Genomic DNA, 16005 nt, shown 5'->3' on the forward strand with positions numbered 1-16005 from the left:
AAAGAATTCCTTCGAGCCGGATTTGAACCAGCGACCTATGGATCACCATTTCTTTTTGTTCAATCTACAGTCCACCGCTCTACCAACTGAGATATCGAAGGTGTTGACTGTTGCACAAAGTGAATTAATCCGGATAACTTTCTGCATTAATTAATTAGTCAATTAGTGCATTAATTAAAAAATAATTCCTTCGAGCCGGATTTGAACCAGCGACCTATGGATCACCATTTCTTTTGTTCAATCTACAGTCCACCGCTCTACCAACTGAGATATCGAAGGTGTTGACTGTTGCACAAAGTGAATTAATCCGGATAACTTTCTGCATTAATTAATTAGTCAATTAGTGCATTAATTAAAAAATAATTCCTTCGAGCCGGATTTGAACCAGCGACCTATGGATAACCATTTCTTTTGTTCAATCTACAGTCCACCGCTCTACCAACTGAGCTATCGAAGGTGTTGACTGTTGCACAAAGTGCAATTAATCTGGACCACTTTCTGCATTAATTAATTAGTCAATTAGTGCATTAATTAAAAAAGAATTCCTTCGAGCCGGATTTGAACCAGCGACCTATGGATAACCATTTCTTTTGTTCAATCTACAGTCCACCGCTCTACCAACTGAGCTATCGAAGGTGTTGACTGTTGCACAAAGTGCAATTAATCTGGACCACTTTCTGCATTAATTAATTAGTCAATTAGTGCATTAATTAAAAAAGAATTCCTTCGAGCCGGATTTGAACCAGCGACCTATGGATGACCATTTCTTTTGTTCAATCTACAGTCCACCGCTCTACCAACTGAGCTATCGAAGGTGTTGACTGTTGCACAAAGTGCAATTAATCGAGATCACTTTCTGTATTATTTAATTAGTCAATTAGTTATAACCCAGAGGGGAAAAAATGTGTATTATTGTCGGTCTAGGAACCAGCTATAGATCTACAGTAGGTTCCTGGCTTATAAATCTTTTTAAATTTTAATGCATTGAAGGAAATTATGTACACACTTTACACTCCTGTTGTTTTTTTATTCATTTTTATAGCTGTCCCTCTGGTCATGATGTTTTTCCTTTACTTCCTGTTACTGTCCATTCCATCCTGGATAAAAATGTGTAATAATTGTAATCAATTTTGCAACAAAAACAAGTTAAAATAATTTATTTAGTATCATTAATCTTGTAGAACAACAAAAACGGAAATCACCAGCAAGATTAGCAACGAGGAACAAGAAAACGAGAACTCGAACTACTTTTAAATTACGAATAACTCAGCAACAGCAATACCCGTTGCCAATTAAGAGTAAGCAAAATAATCATCATAAAATTATACAAACCGAAACCCTAAATTTCGCAGTTCGAAATCATCGCGGAGTGCCACTGTGCAGCTGCACATTTAAATTTAGTTTTACTTATTTATTTTGTCGACGTGGCCGCCGCATCTGGCCGCCGAAAATGAAGATGTAAATTGGCGTTTTTTTTAATTTGAAACGGGTAAAACCAACATTTCGACGGTCATTAAGGTCGGCCGTTTTTTCGGTTCGCGCCGATGGGTCCGCGCCAATTAATTAGGCCGTTTCGATAATCGGTTGAATCGGTTGAGAAGTTGTGCGCCGCATTGCGTCTATGTTTTATTATCGTTATGCAGATTAAGCTGCTTGTTTCTAAAATAGCCGATAAGAGATTTAAAGGCCGTCCGACCGCACCGCCGTCCGTCAAAAGGCCTCAGACCTAATGAAAGTTACGTTTTGTTCGTTTTGTTTGTGGGAGATTGTGAAGTGCGACTTTAACATTCCAACGCTGCATACGTAATTTTCATCGAAACGGTGCCAATTCGGTGTTTCTTAGTCCCATTTATTAATTATTAATACCGATATTTTTTTAATTCACTTCTTCTTAGTCATATTTTAACACGTTTTTGTATTTTATTTTACAGTTGTGTCTTTAAATCAATTGCAATTTGTTTTTGGGGGTCACACCGTATCACATTTTGTTGACCTCCTCCATGTCACATGGTTGATGATGGTTTCTATCAAATATTTAGTGCAATTTTTCAAAATTGTTATTTATAAATTTAAAATGTTTATTAATATTATGAATATTTTTATATTTTGATAACAATATTACTAATTGAATTTGTTGGAATTAACGAGTGGCTATCATCTTCAGAGGTCTGATTTGGTTCGTGTCACTTTGACATCTGATTAACAACTAAATGACAACTTAGACAACTGATGTACCAGAAATTTCGTCCTGTTCGTTGGCCGTTCTTCACTGCTTAATAATTTTGGTGATCCATCTAACAGTGCATGTTCAGCTACAGCAGACTTGTCAGATTGTCCTAATTTGCAGTTTCGTTTGTGTTCCTTAATCCTAGTCCCTATTCAACGTTTTGTGGTATCTATGTATACTTTCCAGCAAGAATATGATATGTGGTATATCCCAGAAGCTGTTTGATGATCTCTCCTATCTTTGGCAGATCTGAGACTGTGTTGAATCTTCCTTGTTGGTATAAAAACAGTATGGATGTCATGTATTAATAAGATTTTACCAATTCTATCGGTAACTTTACATATATATGGAAGAAAAGCTTTACCAATCGCGGGCTCACTAGGTGGATCTTTATTATTAGTATGAGGTTTCATTGTACGTCTTATTTGCATCCGTTGGCCTGTAGTGTTTTATCCAAGTGTTAGCTTGGTTAGGTTAGGTGTTAGGTCGCTGGTTCAAATCCGGCTCGAAGGAATTCTTCTTTAATATACCCACTAATTGACTAATTAATTAATGCAGAAAGTAATCCAGATTAACTGCACTTTGTGCAACAATCAACACCTTCGATAGCTCAGTTGGTAGAGCGGTGGACTGTAGATTGTGCAAAAGAAATGGTCATCCATAGGTCGCTGGTTCAAATCCGGCTCGAAGGAATTCTTTTTTAATTGTTGCACTAATTGACTAATTAATTAATACAGAAAGTAATCCACGTTAATTGCACTTTGTGCAACAATCAACACCTTCGATAGCTCAGTTGGTAGAACGGTGGACTGTAGATTGGACAAAAGAAATGGTCATCCATAGGTCGCTGGTTCAAATCCGGCTCGAAGGAATTCTTTTTTAATATACCCACTAATTGACCAATTAATTAATGCAGAAAGTAATCCAGATTAATTGCACTTTGTGCAACAATCAACACCTTCGATAGCTCAGTTGGTAGAGCGGTGGACTGTAGATTGTGCAAAAGAAATGGTCATCCATAGGTCGCTGGTTCAAATCCGGCTCGAAGGAATTCTTTTTTAATTGTTGCACTAATTGACTAATTAATTAATACAGAAAGTAATCCACGTTAATTGCACTTTGTGCAACAATCAACACCTTCGATAGCTCAGTTGGTAGAGCGGTGGACTGTAGATTGGACAAAAGAAATGGTCATCCATAGGTCGCTGGTTCAAATCCGGCTCGAAGGAATTCTTTTTTAATTGTTGCACTAATTGACTAATTAATTAATGCAGAAAGTAATCCACGTTAATTGCACTTTGTGCAACAATCAACACCTTCGATAGCTCAGTTGGTAGAGCGGTGGACTGTAGATTGCACAAAAGAAATGGTCATCCATAGGTCGCTGGTTCAAATCCGGCTCGAAGGAATTATTTTTTAATATACCCACTAATTGACTAATTAATTAATGCAGAAAGTAATCCAGATTAACTGCACTTTGTGCAACAATCAACACCTTCGATAGCTCAGTTGGTAGAGCGGTGGACTGTAGATTGGACAAAAGAAATGGTCATCCATAGGTCGCTGGTTCAAATCCGGCTCGAAGGAATTCTTTTTTAATTGTTGCACTAATTGACTAATTAATTAATGCAGAAAGTAATCCAGATTAATTGCACTTTGTACAACAATCAACACCTTCGATAGCTCAGTTGGTAGAGCGGTGGACTGTAGATTGAACAAAAGAAATGGTCATCCATAGGTCGCTGGTTCAAATCCGGCTCGAAGGAATTCTTTTTTAACATACCCACTAATTGACTAATTAATTAATGCAGAAAGTAATCCACGTTAATTGCACTTTGTGCAACAATCAACACCTTCGATAGCTCAGTTGGTAGAGCGGTGGACTGTAGATTGGACAAAAGAAATGGTCATCCATAGGTCGCTGGTTCAAATCCGGCTCGAAGGAATTCTTTTTTAATTGACTAATTAAATAATGCATAAAGTACATATTCAGAGAAATGTTGGATATGTATAAGTTAGTACCATTAATTAACAAATTAGAAAGGATAATCAATTTATTTTGATAAAACAATGATGTGAACCCTAAAGTTTCTGAGATACGACGGCTATTCTGCCCTAATTAGTGTCTTACACTTTGGTAGAAGTATTATTTGAAGCTACACTTTCCTAAAATTGTACCATTTTAAGAAATTATTCAAAATTGGAACGTAGAAGTACCCACAATCACGTTGCTCTTTCGGTAAGTACCCCACAACCCCATTTGTGGTACCTTTTCCTAACGTTTAAAGATCACAATCGATAAAAAACCACCACGACGGAACCGCCCATGACTCGGTTTGTTCGCAAAAGGTGGCTAGGCGGTCACTCGGGCACAACCAAAGTGCCCGAGCACTTCGAGAACCACACACGCTCCGTCGACTTCTTTGCGTCATCCAACAACCGTTCGCGGTGATAATGGATGTTCGGGGATAAATGTGCCCATCCACTCGACGATTCCCATGAGACCACGGCCTGTGCCATTGGACTTCACTGAACTCCACCGTAAAAATGTAACGATTTTGTGCACGCTGTTGGTTTCAATCCTGATACGACAAGGTCTCTTCTCTTTAATGTTTTACTGTGATTATTATCTTCATACATTTATTTCACATATTTGAAAGTTTACCTAAGGTACCCAACCTTTATCCAGGTCTGCGGTATACCAAAAAATCTGTTAAACTATCGACACATCTACAATTTAATACCACATGTTTAAATTTAGATTAGATGTTACTTATTGGCTCTTGTCATAAATCAGGATTGTCAAGGTCTGTGTCATCTTCCATTTTTTGCTCTAACTATTGTTACCCTCTTAACCTTTTATGTTTATTTAATTAATGAAAAATTGTAGAAAGAAATAAAGCTCCCTCGACTTTGTTCTCATCTTTATTAACCTTTTAGAACTATTAAATTACATGTTTGATTTGAAAAATGGTAAACAACGATTTAAAAATCATGTGAAACAAATGTATCTGGTTTTTATGGTGCGAATAAATATGTAACGTTCCCCAAATGTCAGTCCACGAACAAGTTACATCAAAGTCCACCCGAGACGATAAAATCAATTACCATATATTACAAATCGAATAAACAAGTCGAAATAACAGCGGTTTTAGTACCCGGGAGGTCGGATCGGCACTCCGGCTACCGTACAAGCGGCGATCATGTTTTCAAGTGTCTGAAACCGTCTTACATAAAGTATTGGAGTTCACTGAAACGAAATAAAATGATTATTGGGAGCATAAAACGTCGAGGGGAGTGCTGCGACCAACTTCGACTGAATCATTGCCGTACCTTTCGCATCTTGTAGGTGACACTGACTAGATTTATATTGCCAGTGCCCATAATTGGTGCGGATTTTGACAATTACGGGGCTACGTGTCGGTTAATTTGCTTCGATTATCGATTCCAAGGCTGGAGACGTCTTTGCGACTTAAGCATCTGATCGAGATGGTGAAGTGATGTGGACAGTTGGGTGCGTATCGTGTACAATACGTACTATAAATTGATGGCGCCCCATTGTGGTTTTATTACTTACAAATTTGGCCTTGTCATACAAGTCTGTTGTAGGTTTGAAATCTGGAGTGGCACACCCTGCCATAAGGTTTATGACTACTGCCAATATGGAGACATCTAAATTTAAAACTTATGGTACTAAACTGTAACATTCATATTATGTATTTAAAATTTGATAAAGGCTTATAATTTAGAAAGGACAGCAAATATTCAACATAGTCTTCATGAAAAGAATACTCAGAAATAAAAAGTTTTGTCACTTTTGTAGATTAGATGAATTTCCAATTAGATTATTTACAAAAGTAAAAAGTAACATTCCTGATTTATGACTAGAACTAATATGTACTCATCTAAATTTAAAACATATGGTATAAAATTGAAGGTATGTTGATTTAAAGTTTGATTCACAATTTATAAAGATAATAAAAGTTAATGTTATAAAGTATTGGTTAATATTAATTATTTGAACAACTAAAATTGAATTTTAATGTTTTGAGAATTATTAAAATAAAAAGGTAAGATTTTACTTTGAGAGATAATTATTTAAATATGTAATGAGGTTTAATTTACAGAAGTTTGAGAGATTTTAAAATAATTATATTCTGTAAATTAAACCTTATTACATATTTAAATAACATAACATAATTCTGAGAAATTCTGATGGAATATAATAATTTTGACAGACTTGACAATTGCTGTAAAAAAATATTGTTTATATATATTTTTGCTTGACCTAAATTTTGTATTATTTGAATATTAAAATTATATTTTACTGTTCAAATTATAGTTTGAGAATTATTGAATCAAAAATTTAACAGATTTTACTTTGTAGGACGTTCAATTTTCAGAAATCTGAGAGGAATAATTTTATAATTATTATTATAAGAACAAATTTCAAATATTTTATTCCTTATCAATTATATTAAAAATAAACATATATTTTTAGTCTCTTAATATATAAAATTTACTTTTATATATATTGTTTTTCTAAAAAAAGTAAAAATTTTATGATGTTTTGATAAACAATTTGAATTGTTAATTGAAAATGTGTCAAATTTATTATACTTACTCAGAATTTTATTATTATTCAATTATTTCATTTAAAATCAAAGGTTAATCTAAATGATTAATTTTTGTTTGTTGTTTCAAACTCAAGAGACGAAAATATATTTTTAATTATTTCAAAACTTCTCTGACTTATGTAAATTAAATTTTATTATATACTTAATAATAGATTAAAATTTACAAAGTAAAATCTCTATAATTTACTATATTGGCACTGACTTGCTCAAAATTATAATTTGAACTTGAAGTATAATTTTATAATCAAATCAAATAATACAAAATTTTAGTCAAAAAACAAATTAATTTATAAACAATATTTTTCTACAATAATTACTTTTAATTTTTAAGAGTTCATAACATAATTCTGAGAAATCCTGATAAAATATAATAATTTTGACAGACTTTCCAGTGCTGTAACAAAATATTGTTTATATATATTTTTTGATTTTTGACCTAAATTTTGTGTTATTTGAATAATTAGAATTATATTTTACTGTTCAACTTATAGTTTGAGAATTATTGAAACAAAATAAATTTAACAGATTTTACTTTGTGGGACGTTCAATTATTTAAATATGTAATTTAACTTAATTTAAGAAATCTGAGAAATTTTATTTTAAAGATTTTATTCCCAATCAATTATATTAAAAATAAACATATATTTTTAATCTCTTAATTTTAAGCAAAATAATTAAATTAAATTTACATAAGTAAACAATATGATTCTGGTTGATTCTAAAAGAATATAATAAATTTAACAGATTTTCAATTAACAATTCAAATTGTTTATCAAATCATCAACAAATTTTTATTATTATTTTTTAAAGACAATATTTTTAATATTTTTTGAAATAATTATAAATAAAAAAAGCAAATTTATATTAATATTTATATATATTTTTGCTTTTTGACCTAAATTTTGTGTTATTTGAATAATTAAAATTATAATTTACTGTTCAAATTATAGTTTGAGAAGATTTCACTTTGTGGGACGTTTAATTCAATTCAATCAATAATATGATTCAGGTTGATTCTGAGAGAATATAATAAATTTGACAGACTTTTAATTATTGTAGAAAAATATTGTTTATAAATTAATTTGCTTTTTGACTAAAATTTTGTATTATTTGCATAATAAAATTATGCTTCAAGTTCAAATTATAATTTTAAGAAAATCTGTGCCAACAAAATTGCTTTAAATAGAATTATTGTTTTTTGTTTAATTATTAATTATTTAAGAGATAGAATATGTTTATTTACGAAATAAAGATGACATTTAAGTTTAAAAATTTTGTTAATATATTAATTTTTACTTTTCTTTCTTTTTTAATTTTAATGGGCCTTTTATTTTGTGGTATAATTTTTTTTTTTTTTCATTTTTAATTATAAATTGCTAAAACTAATAATAATAATTTATAAGCATTTAAGACCTATGATTATTTATAATACAAACTAAATATATATATACATACATTTTTTAATATTGTTTTTTTTAATTTATGAGCAACCCAGTTTTTTATTTTGTTACATAAATGGATTATATAACAATAAAATATGATTTTCCACTTTTATGTAAATTTTAAAATTTTGTAAGTATTTTAAAAATTTTAAAATAATAATTATATTTTTCACAATTTTTTTTTTCTAATGTATGATCAACTTCCTAAAATTTTTAAATAAATTCATGAACAACAAAAATTATTTACAAACTCTCAAGTGACTTTTCAAAATTTGTAAACAATCTTACAAAACTGATACATGACAATAAAAAAAATGTTTACACTATTTTTTTTTTTTTAATTTTTAAATTAGTGAGTTTTTATTTATATAATTTTTAAATTTTTAATTATAAATTGCTACAAAATTATTAAGTTTAAGATAAAACCTAAAAATTAAATTATAAATATACTCTTAAAATTTCAATGAGAGAACACTTTTTTGATAAAAAATATTTCTTTAATTAATATTTTAAATTCTTGAGTAAATTGTAAACAATCTTAGAAAATTTTGTAATGGATAAATGACAATAAATTTTTTGCATAACAAAATTATTATATTATTATAAGTTCAAATTATAATTTTAAGAAAATCTGTGCCAACAAAATCATTTAAATTAAAAATAAAAAAATATTTTTTATTCTTTGATTTTACATAAAATAATTTAATAATAGTAAGCATAATAAATTTGACGGATTTCAATTAACAATTTAAATTGTTTATCATAACATAATCATAAAATTTTAATTTTTTTTAGAAAAACAATATTTTTAAGATTTTTTGTAATAATTATAAATAAAAAAGTAAATTTTATTAACAATTGACAAGTTATGTATGAAACATCCAGTTTTAAATACTTTTAAGGGCCAACAACATTTTTGCTATTCATAATATAATATTGTAAATGTGTCGAATTAATTAAAAATATAACAATAATAAAAGTAGTGCATTAAAATAATGTCTGAAAGATTAATATGGCATGACCCTGATATATTTCCGCAGTCTGAAACTATTCACGCCATCCTGTTAATGAATTTCCTTATGTTGATAAAATGTTTCTTGCGTTTTAGATTATTTACACCTTCTTACATTATCTACAGTAATTGAATTATAATAACCTAGTTATATGTAAATTAGATACCAAGTTATTAACCTGAATTTACCTTATGAGGGGGGAAAAAGTATATTGAACTTCACTACACAATAATTAATTAGTTAAATAAAATTCAGTACGTTGTAATTTTTCCAATTATTTCACGTATAAAACAACACATATATATTTTTATTATTATTATTGTAGAATTTCTAAGGTTAACGTATATTAATAAGCTTATTTATCTAATTAAGTAAATTCAAACAGCCTCTACGATTGATGTCATAAAATTAATCAACACAATCTATAAAACAAGTACATGTTATCTCTATTATTAGTACGCATAATGTAAAACGATAAATTAAAAACTGCATACTGTTGGTCCATTATCATTCAAGAACTACTCAGTTTTTATGAAAGCAATTAATTAATAAGCATGTAACCTCGTAAAAGGCGGCCATAAAATTTTATTAAAAAGGTAAACGCTCTCTCATTTACACTATAACATCGGCGATTACATCGCTAATTAATATGTAAGCATCGTTTTCGTAAGTCTGAGTAGAGTCGACGAAATTTTCATAATTCACCAATTAGAATTCGAGTTTTGCGACAAACAAACGAAAAAGGTGACCGCCGTAATTACGAATATAATAAAAGTGACGTCGTAATTGCATAACAGATAACTCATGGTAAAAACGCCCAACAAATTAATGAGCCATTAACACGTTACTGACCAAGAGGACCTGTTATCTAGCGCTATAAAGCATGGCATATTTTTGATATCGACAGGTGCATCCGTTGATTAAAACAAAAACGGCGCGTCCTATTTGATTTATTGTAATTAAAATGTGATAGCGGGTAATGGCCTAATGAAGACATTCATAATAAACAAGTTTCGCAACCAAGGCAAAAATACAATGATCCGCCCGAGGGCGGCAATACGTTTTACAACAATTATCCTTATTTTAAACGCGGGGTGACACTTTAACCACGTTTTAGATGGAATCTATTAAATTTATAGTTATTGATATAATTTTTGTGTCGACTGCGTCACTTTAAAGTGCGAATCTGCATATTTAATAACTGCGAACGGAAGTAAAATTGCTCCAAACATACGCAATATATTAACGAAATTCAACATGCGGGATATTAATAGTTATAATAATATGTTAAATTAAATTTATGTCTCTACATACATGGACAATTATTATTTTACAAGCGTTTTTTGACGAAAATGATTAACTGCTCCGAATATTATTATAATAATTTAATATTAATAAATTTTTTGTGAAAGAAAAATTGCAGTAATTGTAAAGTAATAATAACTACCATAATAGTCACAATTTATAGAACATCATCTGTCACACAAAATTCAGTAACTAATAATAAACATCTAAAAAAATTATTAAGAGTAAGAAAAATTATTTGTAGAATATTTCGATAAGAGCTTTAACAGTTAGTTTTTTAAATTTTCTCAGTTGAAAATCAGTGAAATAGACAGAAATTTTTAATTAAATAGAATTATTGTTTTTTGTTTAATTATTAATCATTTAAGAGATAGAATATGTTTATTTACAAACTAAAGATGACATTTAAATTTAAAAATTTTGTTAATATATTAATTTTTACTTTTCTTTCTTTTTTAATTTTAATGGGCCTTTTATTTTGTGGTATAAATTTTTTTCATTTTTAATTATAAATTGCTAAAATTAATAATAATATATATATAAATATATATATATATATATATATATATATATATATATATATATATATATATATATATATATATATATATATGAATAAATGAATAAACACATTCATTTACGTTTTTTATTTTGTTACATAAATGGATTATATAACAATAAAATATAATTTTCCACTTTTATGTAAATTTTAAAATTTTGTAAGCATTTTAAAAATCTTAAAATAACAATTATATTTTTCACAATTTTTTTTTTCTAATGTATGATCAACCTCCTAAATTTTTTAAATAAATTCCTTAACAACAGAAAATATTTATAAACTCTCAAGTGACTTTTAAAAATTTGTAAACAATCTTACAATAAAAAAAAAAATATTTACAATATTTTTTTAATTTTTAAATTAGTGAGTTTTTATACATTTATTTATTCCATTTTTAATTATAAATTGCTAAAAAATTATTAAAAGTTCGAGAAATTATTTATAGAATATTTCGATAAGAGCTTTAACAGTTAGTTATTTAAATAAAAAGTTTCTCAGTTGAAAATCAGTGAAACAGACAGAAATTTTTTATTAAATATAATAATTGTTTTTTAATTATTAATCATTTAAGAGATGACATTTAAATTTAAAAATCTTATTAATATATTAATTTTTACTTTTCTTTCTTTTTTAATTTTAATGGGCCTTTTATTTTGTGGTATAATATAACAATTATATTTTTCACTATTTTTTTTTTCTAATGTATGATCAACCTCCTAAATTTTTTAAATAAATTCCTTAACAACAGAAAATATTTATAAACTCTCAAGTGACTTTTAAAAATTTGTAATTTAAATTATTAATGCAATATTAAAATTTCAATGAGAGCTTTAACAGGTAGTTTTTCATAAAAAAATAGATGTAGAAATAATAAAAGGTAATTAAACCATTTAAACCTTGATGTTTCTTAAATTAATCAATATTATAGAAATGTTTTGCTACAAGTGAATTTTTTGAAATATAACTTCAAAAACTTTAAAACTTTAATTATATAGAATTATTGTTTTTCTTTAATTAATAAGCATTTAAGACATATGTTTATTTAGAAACTAAAAATGGCATTTAATTTTAAACTCTTGAGTAAATTGTAAACAATCTTACAAAATGTTGTAATGGATAAATGACAATAAAAATTTTTTTTAATTTTTTTTAAAATTTATAATACATAAATGAATTATGTAACAATAAAATATAATTGTCCACTAATAATTAAATATTAAAATTTTGTAAGCATTTTAAAAATTTTAAACCTCCTAAATTTTTTAAATCAATTCCTTAACAATACAAAATATTTATAAACAATTTTACAAAACTTTGAAACTGACAAATGACAATAAAAAATAAATTTTACTAAATCTAATTTAATGTTGACAATTAAAAAATTTATGAATCTGGGGCAATTTTTTTGTTTCAATTTATTTTGTTATATATATTTTTTTTTCATTTTTAATTATAAATTGCTAAAAAATATTAAGTATAAGATAAAAATAATTTGCGATCAAACCTCCCAATTTTTCTTTTAAATCAATACCTTGACAACATAAAAAACATAATCTCTTAAGTGAATTTTAAAAATTTGTAAGCAAACTTACAAAAATTTGTAACCGACACGAAAAAAAAAATATTTTCATTATTTTTTTAATTTTATAAATTTGAATTTCTAATCGTTTCTTTTATAATTTAAACAAAATTTTATAAATATAGAATAATTTTTATTTTATTTTTTTAAATTTTATTAAGTCACTTACTTCGTTACATAAACATTTTCTAGTATCATTTAATTTTAATAATAATAATAATAAAAAATATTTTTTATTATTAACTCATCAACAAATTTTTTTAATATTTAATTCTTAAATAAATTTTTAAACCTTACTATAAATTTTAAATTTATATTTTGTAATTTTAATAGGCGTAATTTTCAAATTTTGTAATGGATAAATGACAATAAAAAACCAATTTTTGTACCATTTTGTTCGACCCCCCAAAATTTCGTAACACAAATCTTTCCTGCAAAACTGGGACTAACGTATTTTGATATGATCTAAAGGAACATTCCTTTTTTTGCACCACCTCACTACATAAATATGTATGTAGGTCCATAAAAAATTTAAATTGTTTTAAACATTGATAACAATTATCTAAATGGCAACACCTTTTTAGTCTCGCCCACGTAACCGTAAGATTCCCTTTCTCATCAACAGTAAAACAGCACACATATCGCCAACTTTTATCTCTCTCAAATAAAATAAACGCATAGATGAAGATAACGAAACAATTATATATAAAGGTAATTGCATATATTATTTTGCATACAGTAGATATCCGTACTAATGAATGCCACAGCAGTAAGTAACAAAAAAACACTTTGCATAGTTGTAATCGACAAAGAACTAATTATAATAAATTCTTTTGCTAGTGCGATGATGTTTTCTATCGCTTATATTAATGAATTTCCTCTGGACGGTTGACTGCTCAATTTATTTGAACTGTGCTGCAATGGAGGAAACACCTGACACCGGCGTTTGTACTTATGTATCTCATTCAACCAACATCACTTACAATTAGAAATGCGAACGACAAATTTGAAGCCTTTAAGAATTATGGAAGATTACATGTTCTGGTCGATAAAAAAAAAATGAATGGAGATTAATTGTTCAAATTCCTATTGATAAAAGGGGGATAATTGGCCGATGAGGCGACGGTCATCGATTACAATGCAAATGAGGCTCATGGTAATTAATTGCAACAAAGTTTATCTATAAGTTTAGTGTAATATATATAAAGTACTTTTACCAGGCATATAATAAAAAAAATATTAAGGAAAACATTAAAAAGGCGGCAGGTTATGACGAGATTGTATCGACACAAGTACTATGGTATCGTTTACATCACTTATAATTTTCATAATAAGTCAATTAGAATTCACTGCTAATGAGCATATTTATCTAGATTATGATTATACATACTCTTGAACTATACTTGATTAAACCTTACAAGAGTATTAATAAAAAATTATTGCTAAAATTGAAGGCACAACATGTAATTATACTCAATTATGAAATGTTTATATTTAGTACCTGGAAAAGTAGTTTACTTTTTCCATGATTTATTTAAATAAATATTTATATCATATTGTAGTTGGTTATATTAATTTGAAAGTCTGGTTTCATCGATTTAAATGTGACAGTGAATAAATGATGTTTTGCTTCTTCATCACAACCCAAGACCACCATGTCAAATTAGATACTCAAAGGAAGCTTCAAAATGTTAAGTGGGAGGTTCCACCTCTTCCACCAAAATAATCCAAATAATTCTCAATGTGATTACCTTAGAAAGATGAATGTATCTTCTACTTTACTGATTATAAATTAACCAAGCTTATAAAAAAATCTTACTCAAGGGCGAGTTTAGCCAATAGAAAAGATGTTTTGCTTCTTCATCACAACCCAAGAGCACCATGTCACATTAGAGACTCAAAGGATACTTCAAAATGTTATGTAGGAAGTTATTTATTTTTGTCATTGTCCAAATAAACTGTTTAAATCTGAAACTAAGGTTGATCTTCTCTTCAGATCTAAGAATTCAAAAATTTTGACTTTAACTGTGACATTTTTTCTTGAGCAATGGATATATTATTTGAGAATTTAATGTAAAAAAAATTGTAACATCAACATAAACAACAAACCACACACCTCGAACAGTGCACGCCCCTTACGTGGCATCCTCGGGGAATGTAAGGGTATTAATTCCGGTCGGCCGGGGGCATTATTCGGCAAATATCCGGGGGCCGGAGTAGCCGAGGTGGAAAATTGTTTTGCGGACGCACAGTCTGCCCGTCCCGGCCACATTGTAGCGTGGCGCGGGCGAAAGGCACATCTGGGATTTACTGTTAATCCGGAGAAGCATTTTTAATGGGGAGCCCCTCACTCGGCATCGTAAGGTGCAAGTCAATAGGGGAGGGCTAATCTCTTACCGCTATTCCGTTTCGGGTGTGAATTATTCTACTTACACAAATGTTGGTACTGATGTAACTGCAAATGTACCAGTAAAAAAAATAAAGTAGTTATTTTACAAAAATTGCCCAAAAGTAGATTCTACTTCTAGTTTGGGCTAGATCTGAAGTAATAATATAATATCACTTTTACACTACTTTAAATTGTGTCAAACAAAGTCTTTATTTCTCTTTGAATGAACCAATAATTTCAGAAGATAAAATTGGGGCGAGGAACTCAAGTCGATGACGTAGTATATTACACAATTCCAAATGAAAAGGGTCAAGATTATCTCAGTGTGAAGAATATATAATTAACAATTTGTAATGATGACATTTATTAACTTCGTGTAAAGGTATTTCGAGTTTTAAGTCAAAAAGTGAAGATGAACAATTTTTGTTAGACACTTCAACATGAAATTTTCATGAAGAGTTATAAATGAAGCTTCAAGATGAAAAATGATGGAATATGAAGACTTTTAAGAAGAATAATTCAAGATGAATATTAAACATAAGTTTTTGGGAACAACCTGATTAAGAATTTATATTAAATATATAAACACAGAGACATTCTTGATTAAGACTCTTACTGAAGGAATGAAAAATTTTCAAAATAAAGTCAACGAAGTTTGTAACGAAGATAAAAACTTTGATCAAAATTAATTAAATAAAGAGTAAATAATTTAATGAATATGAATTTCTAACGAAGACTTTTAATAGAATGATTCAAAATGAAGACTTTAAGTTGAATAATTCAAGATGAAGGGTGTATAGTGAATTCAGAATGTTAAAGATAAGTTTTTAGAAGAATAAACCTTATGAAGATAT

The 16005-nt window shown here is 28.3% G+C and overlaps 1 protein-coding gene and 3 non-coding genes across 5 annotated transcripts in view; all 4 read right to left on the reverse strand.

Moving 5' to 3' along the window:
* LOC109603874 (homeobox protein OTX2) overlaps positions 1-16005 on the reverse strand; it is a 170845-nt gene that overhangs the window by 98650 nt on the left and 56190 nt on the right. The window lies entirely within an intron of this gene.
* Positions 365-457, reverse strand: Trnay-gua (transfer RNA tyrosine (anticodon GUA)). The gene is made up of 2 exons: positions 421-457; positions 365-400 (listed from the first exon to the last, which is right to left on the reverse strand). It is a non-coding gene; the product is annotated as a tRNA-Tyr (tRNA).
* Positions 544-636, reverse strand: Trnay-gua (transfer RNA tyrosine (anticodon GUA)). Its single transcript has 2 exons — positions 600-636; positions 544-579 (listed from the first exon to the last, which is right to left on the reverse strand). It is a non-coding gene; the product is annotated as a tRNA-Tyr (tRNA).
* On the reverse strand, positions 723-815 carry Trnay-gua (transfer RNA tyrosine (anticodon GUA)). The gene is made up of 2 exons: positions 779-815; positions 723-758 (listed from the first exon to the last, which is right to left on the reverse strand). It is a non-coding gene; the product is annotated as a tRNA-Tyr (tRNA).

The sequence above is a fragment of the Aethina tumida genome, chromosome 2, assembly GCF_024364675.1.
Source record: "Aethina tumida isolate Nest 87 chromosome 2, icAetTumi1.1, whole genome shotgun sequence".
Lineage (NCBI taxonomy): Eukaryota > Metazoa > Arthropoda > Insecta > Coleoptera > Nitidulidae > Aethina > Aethina tumida.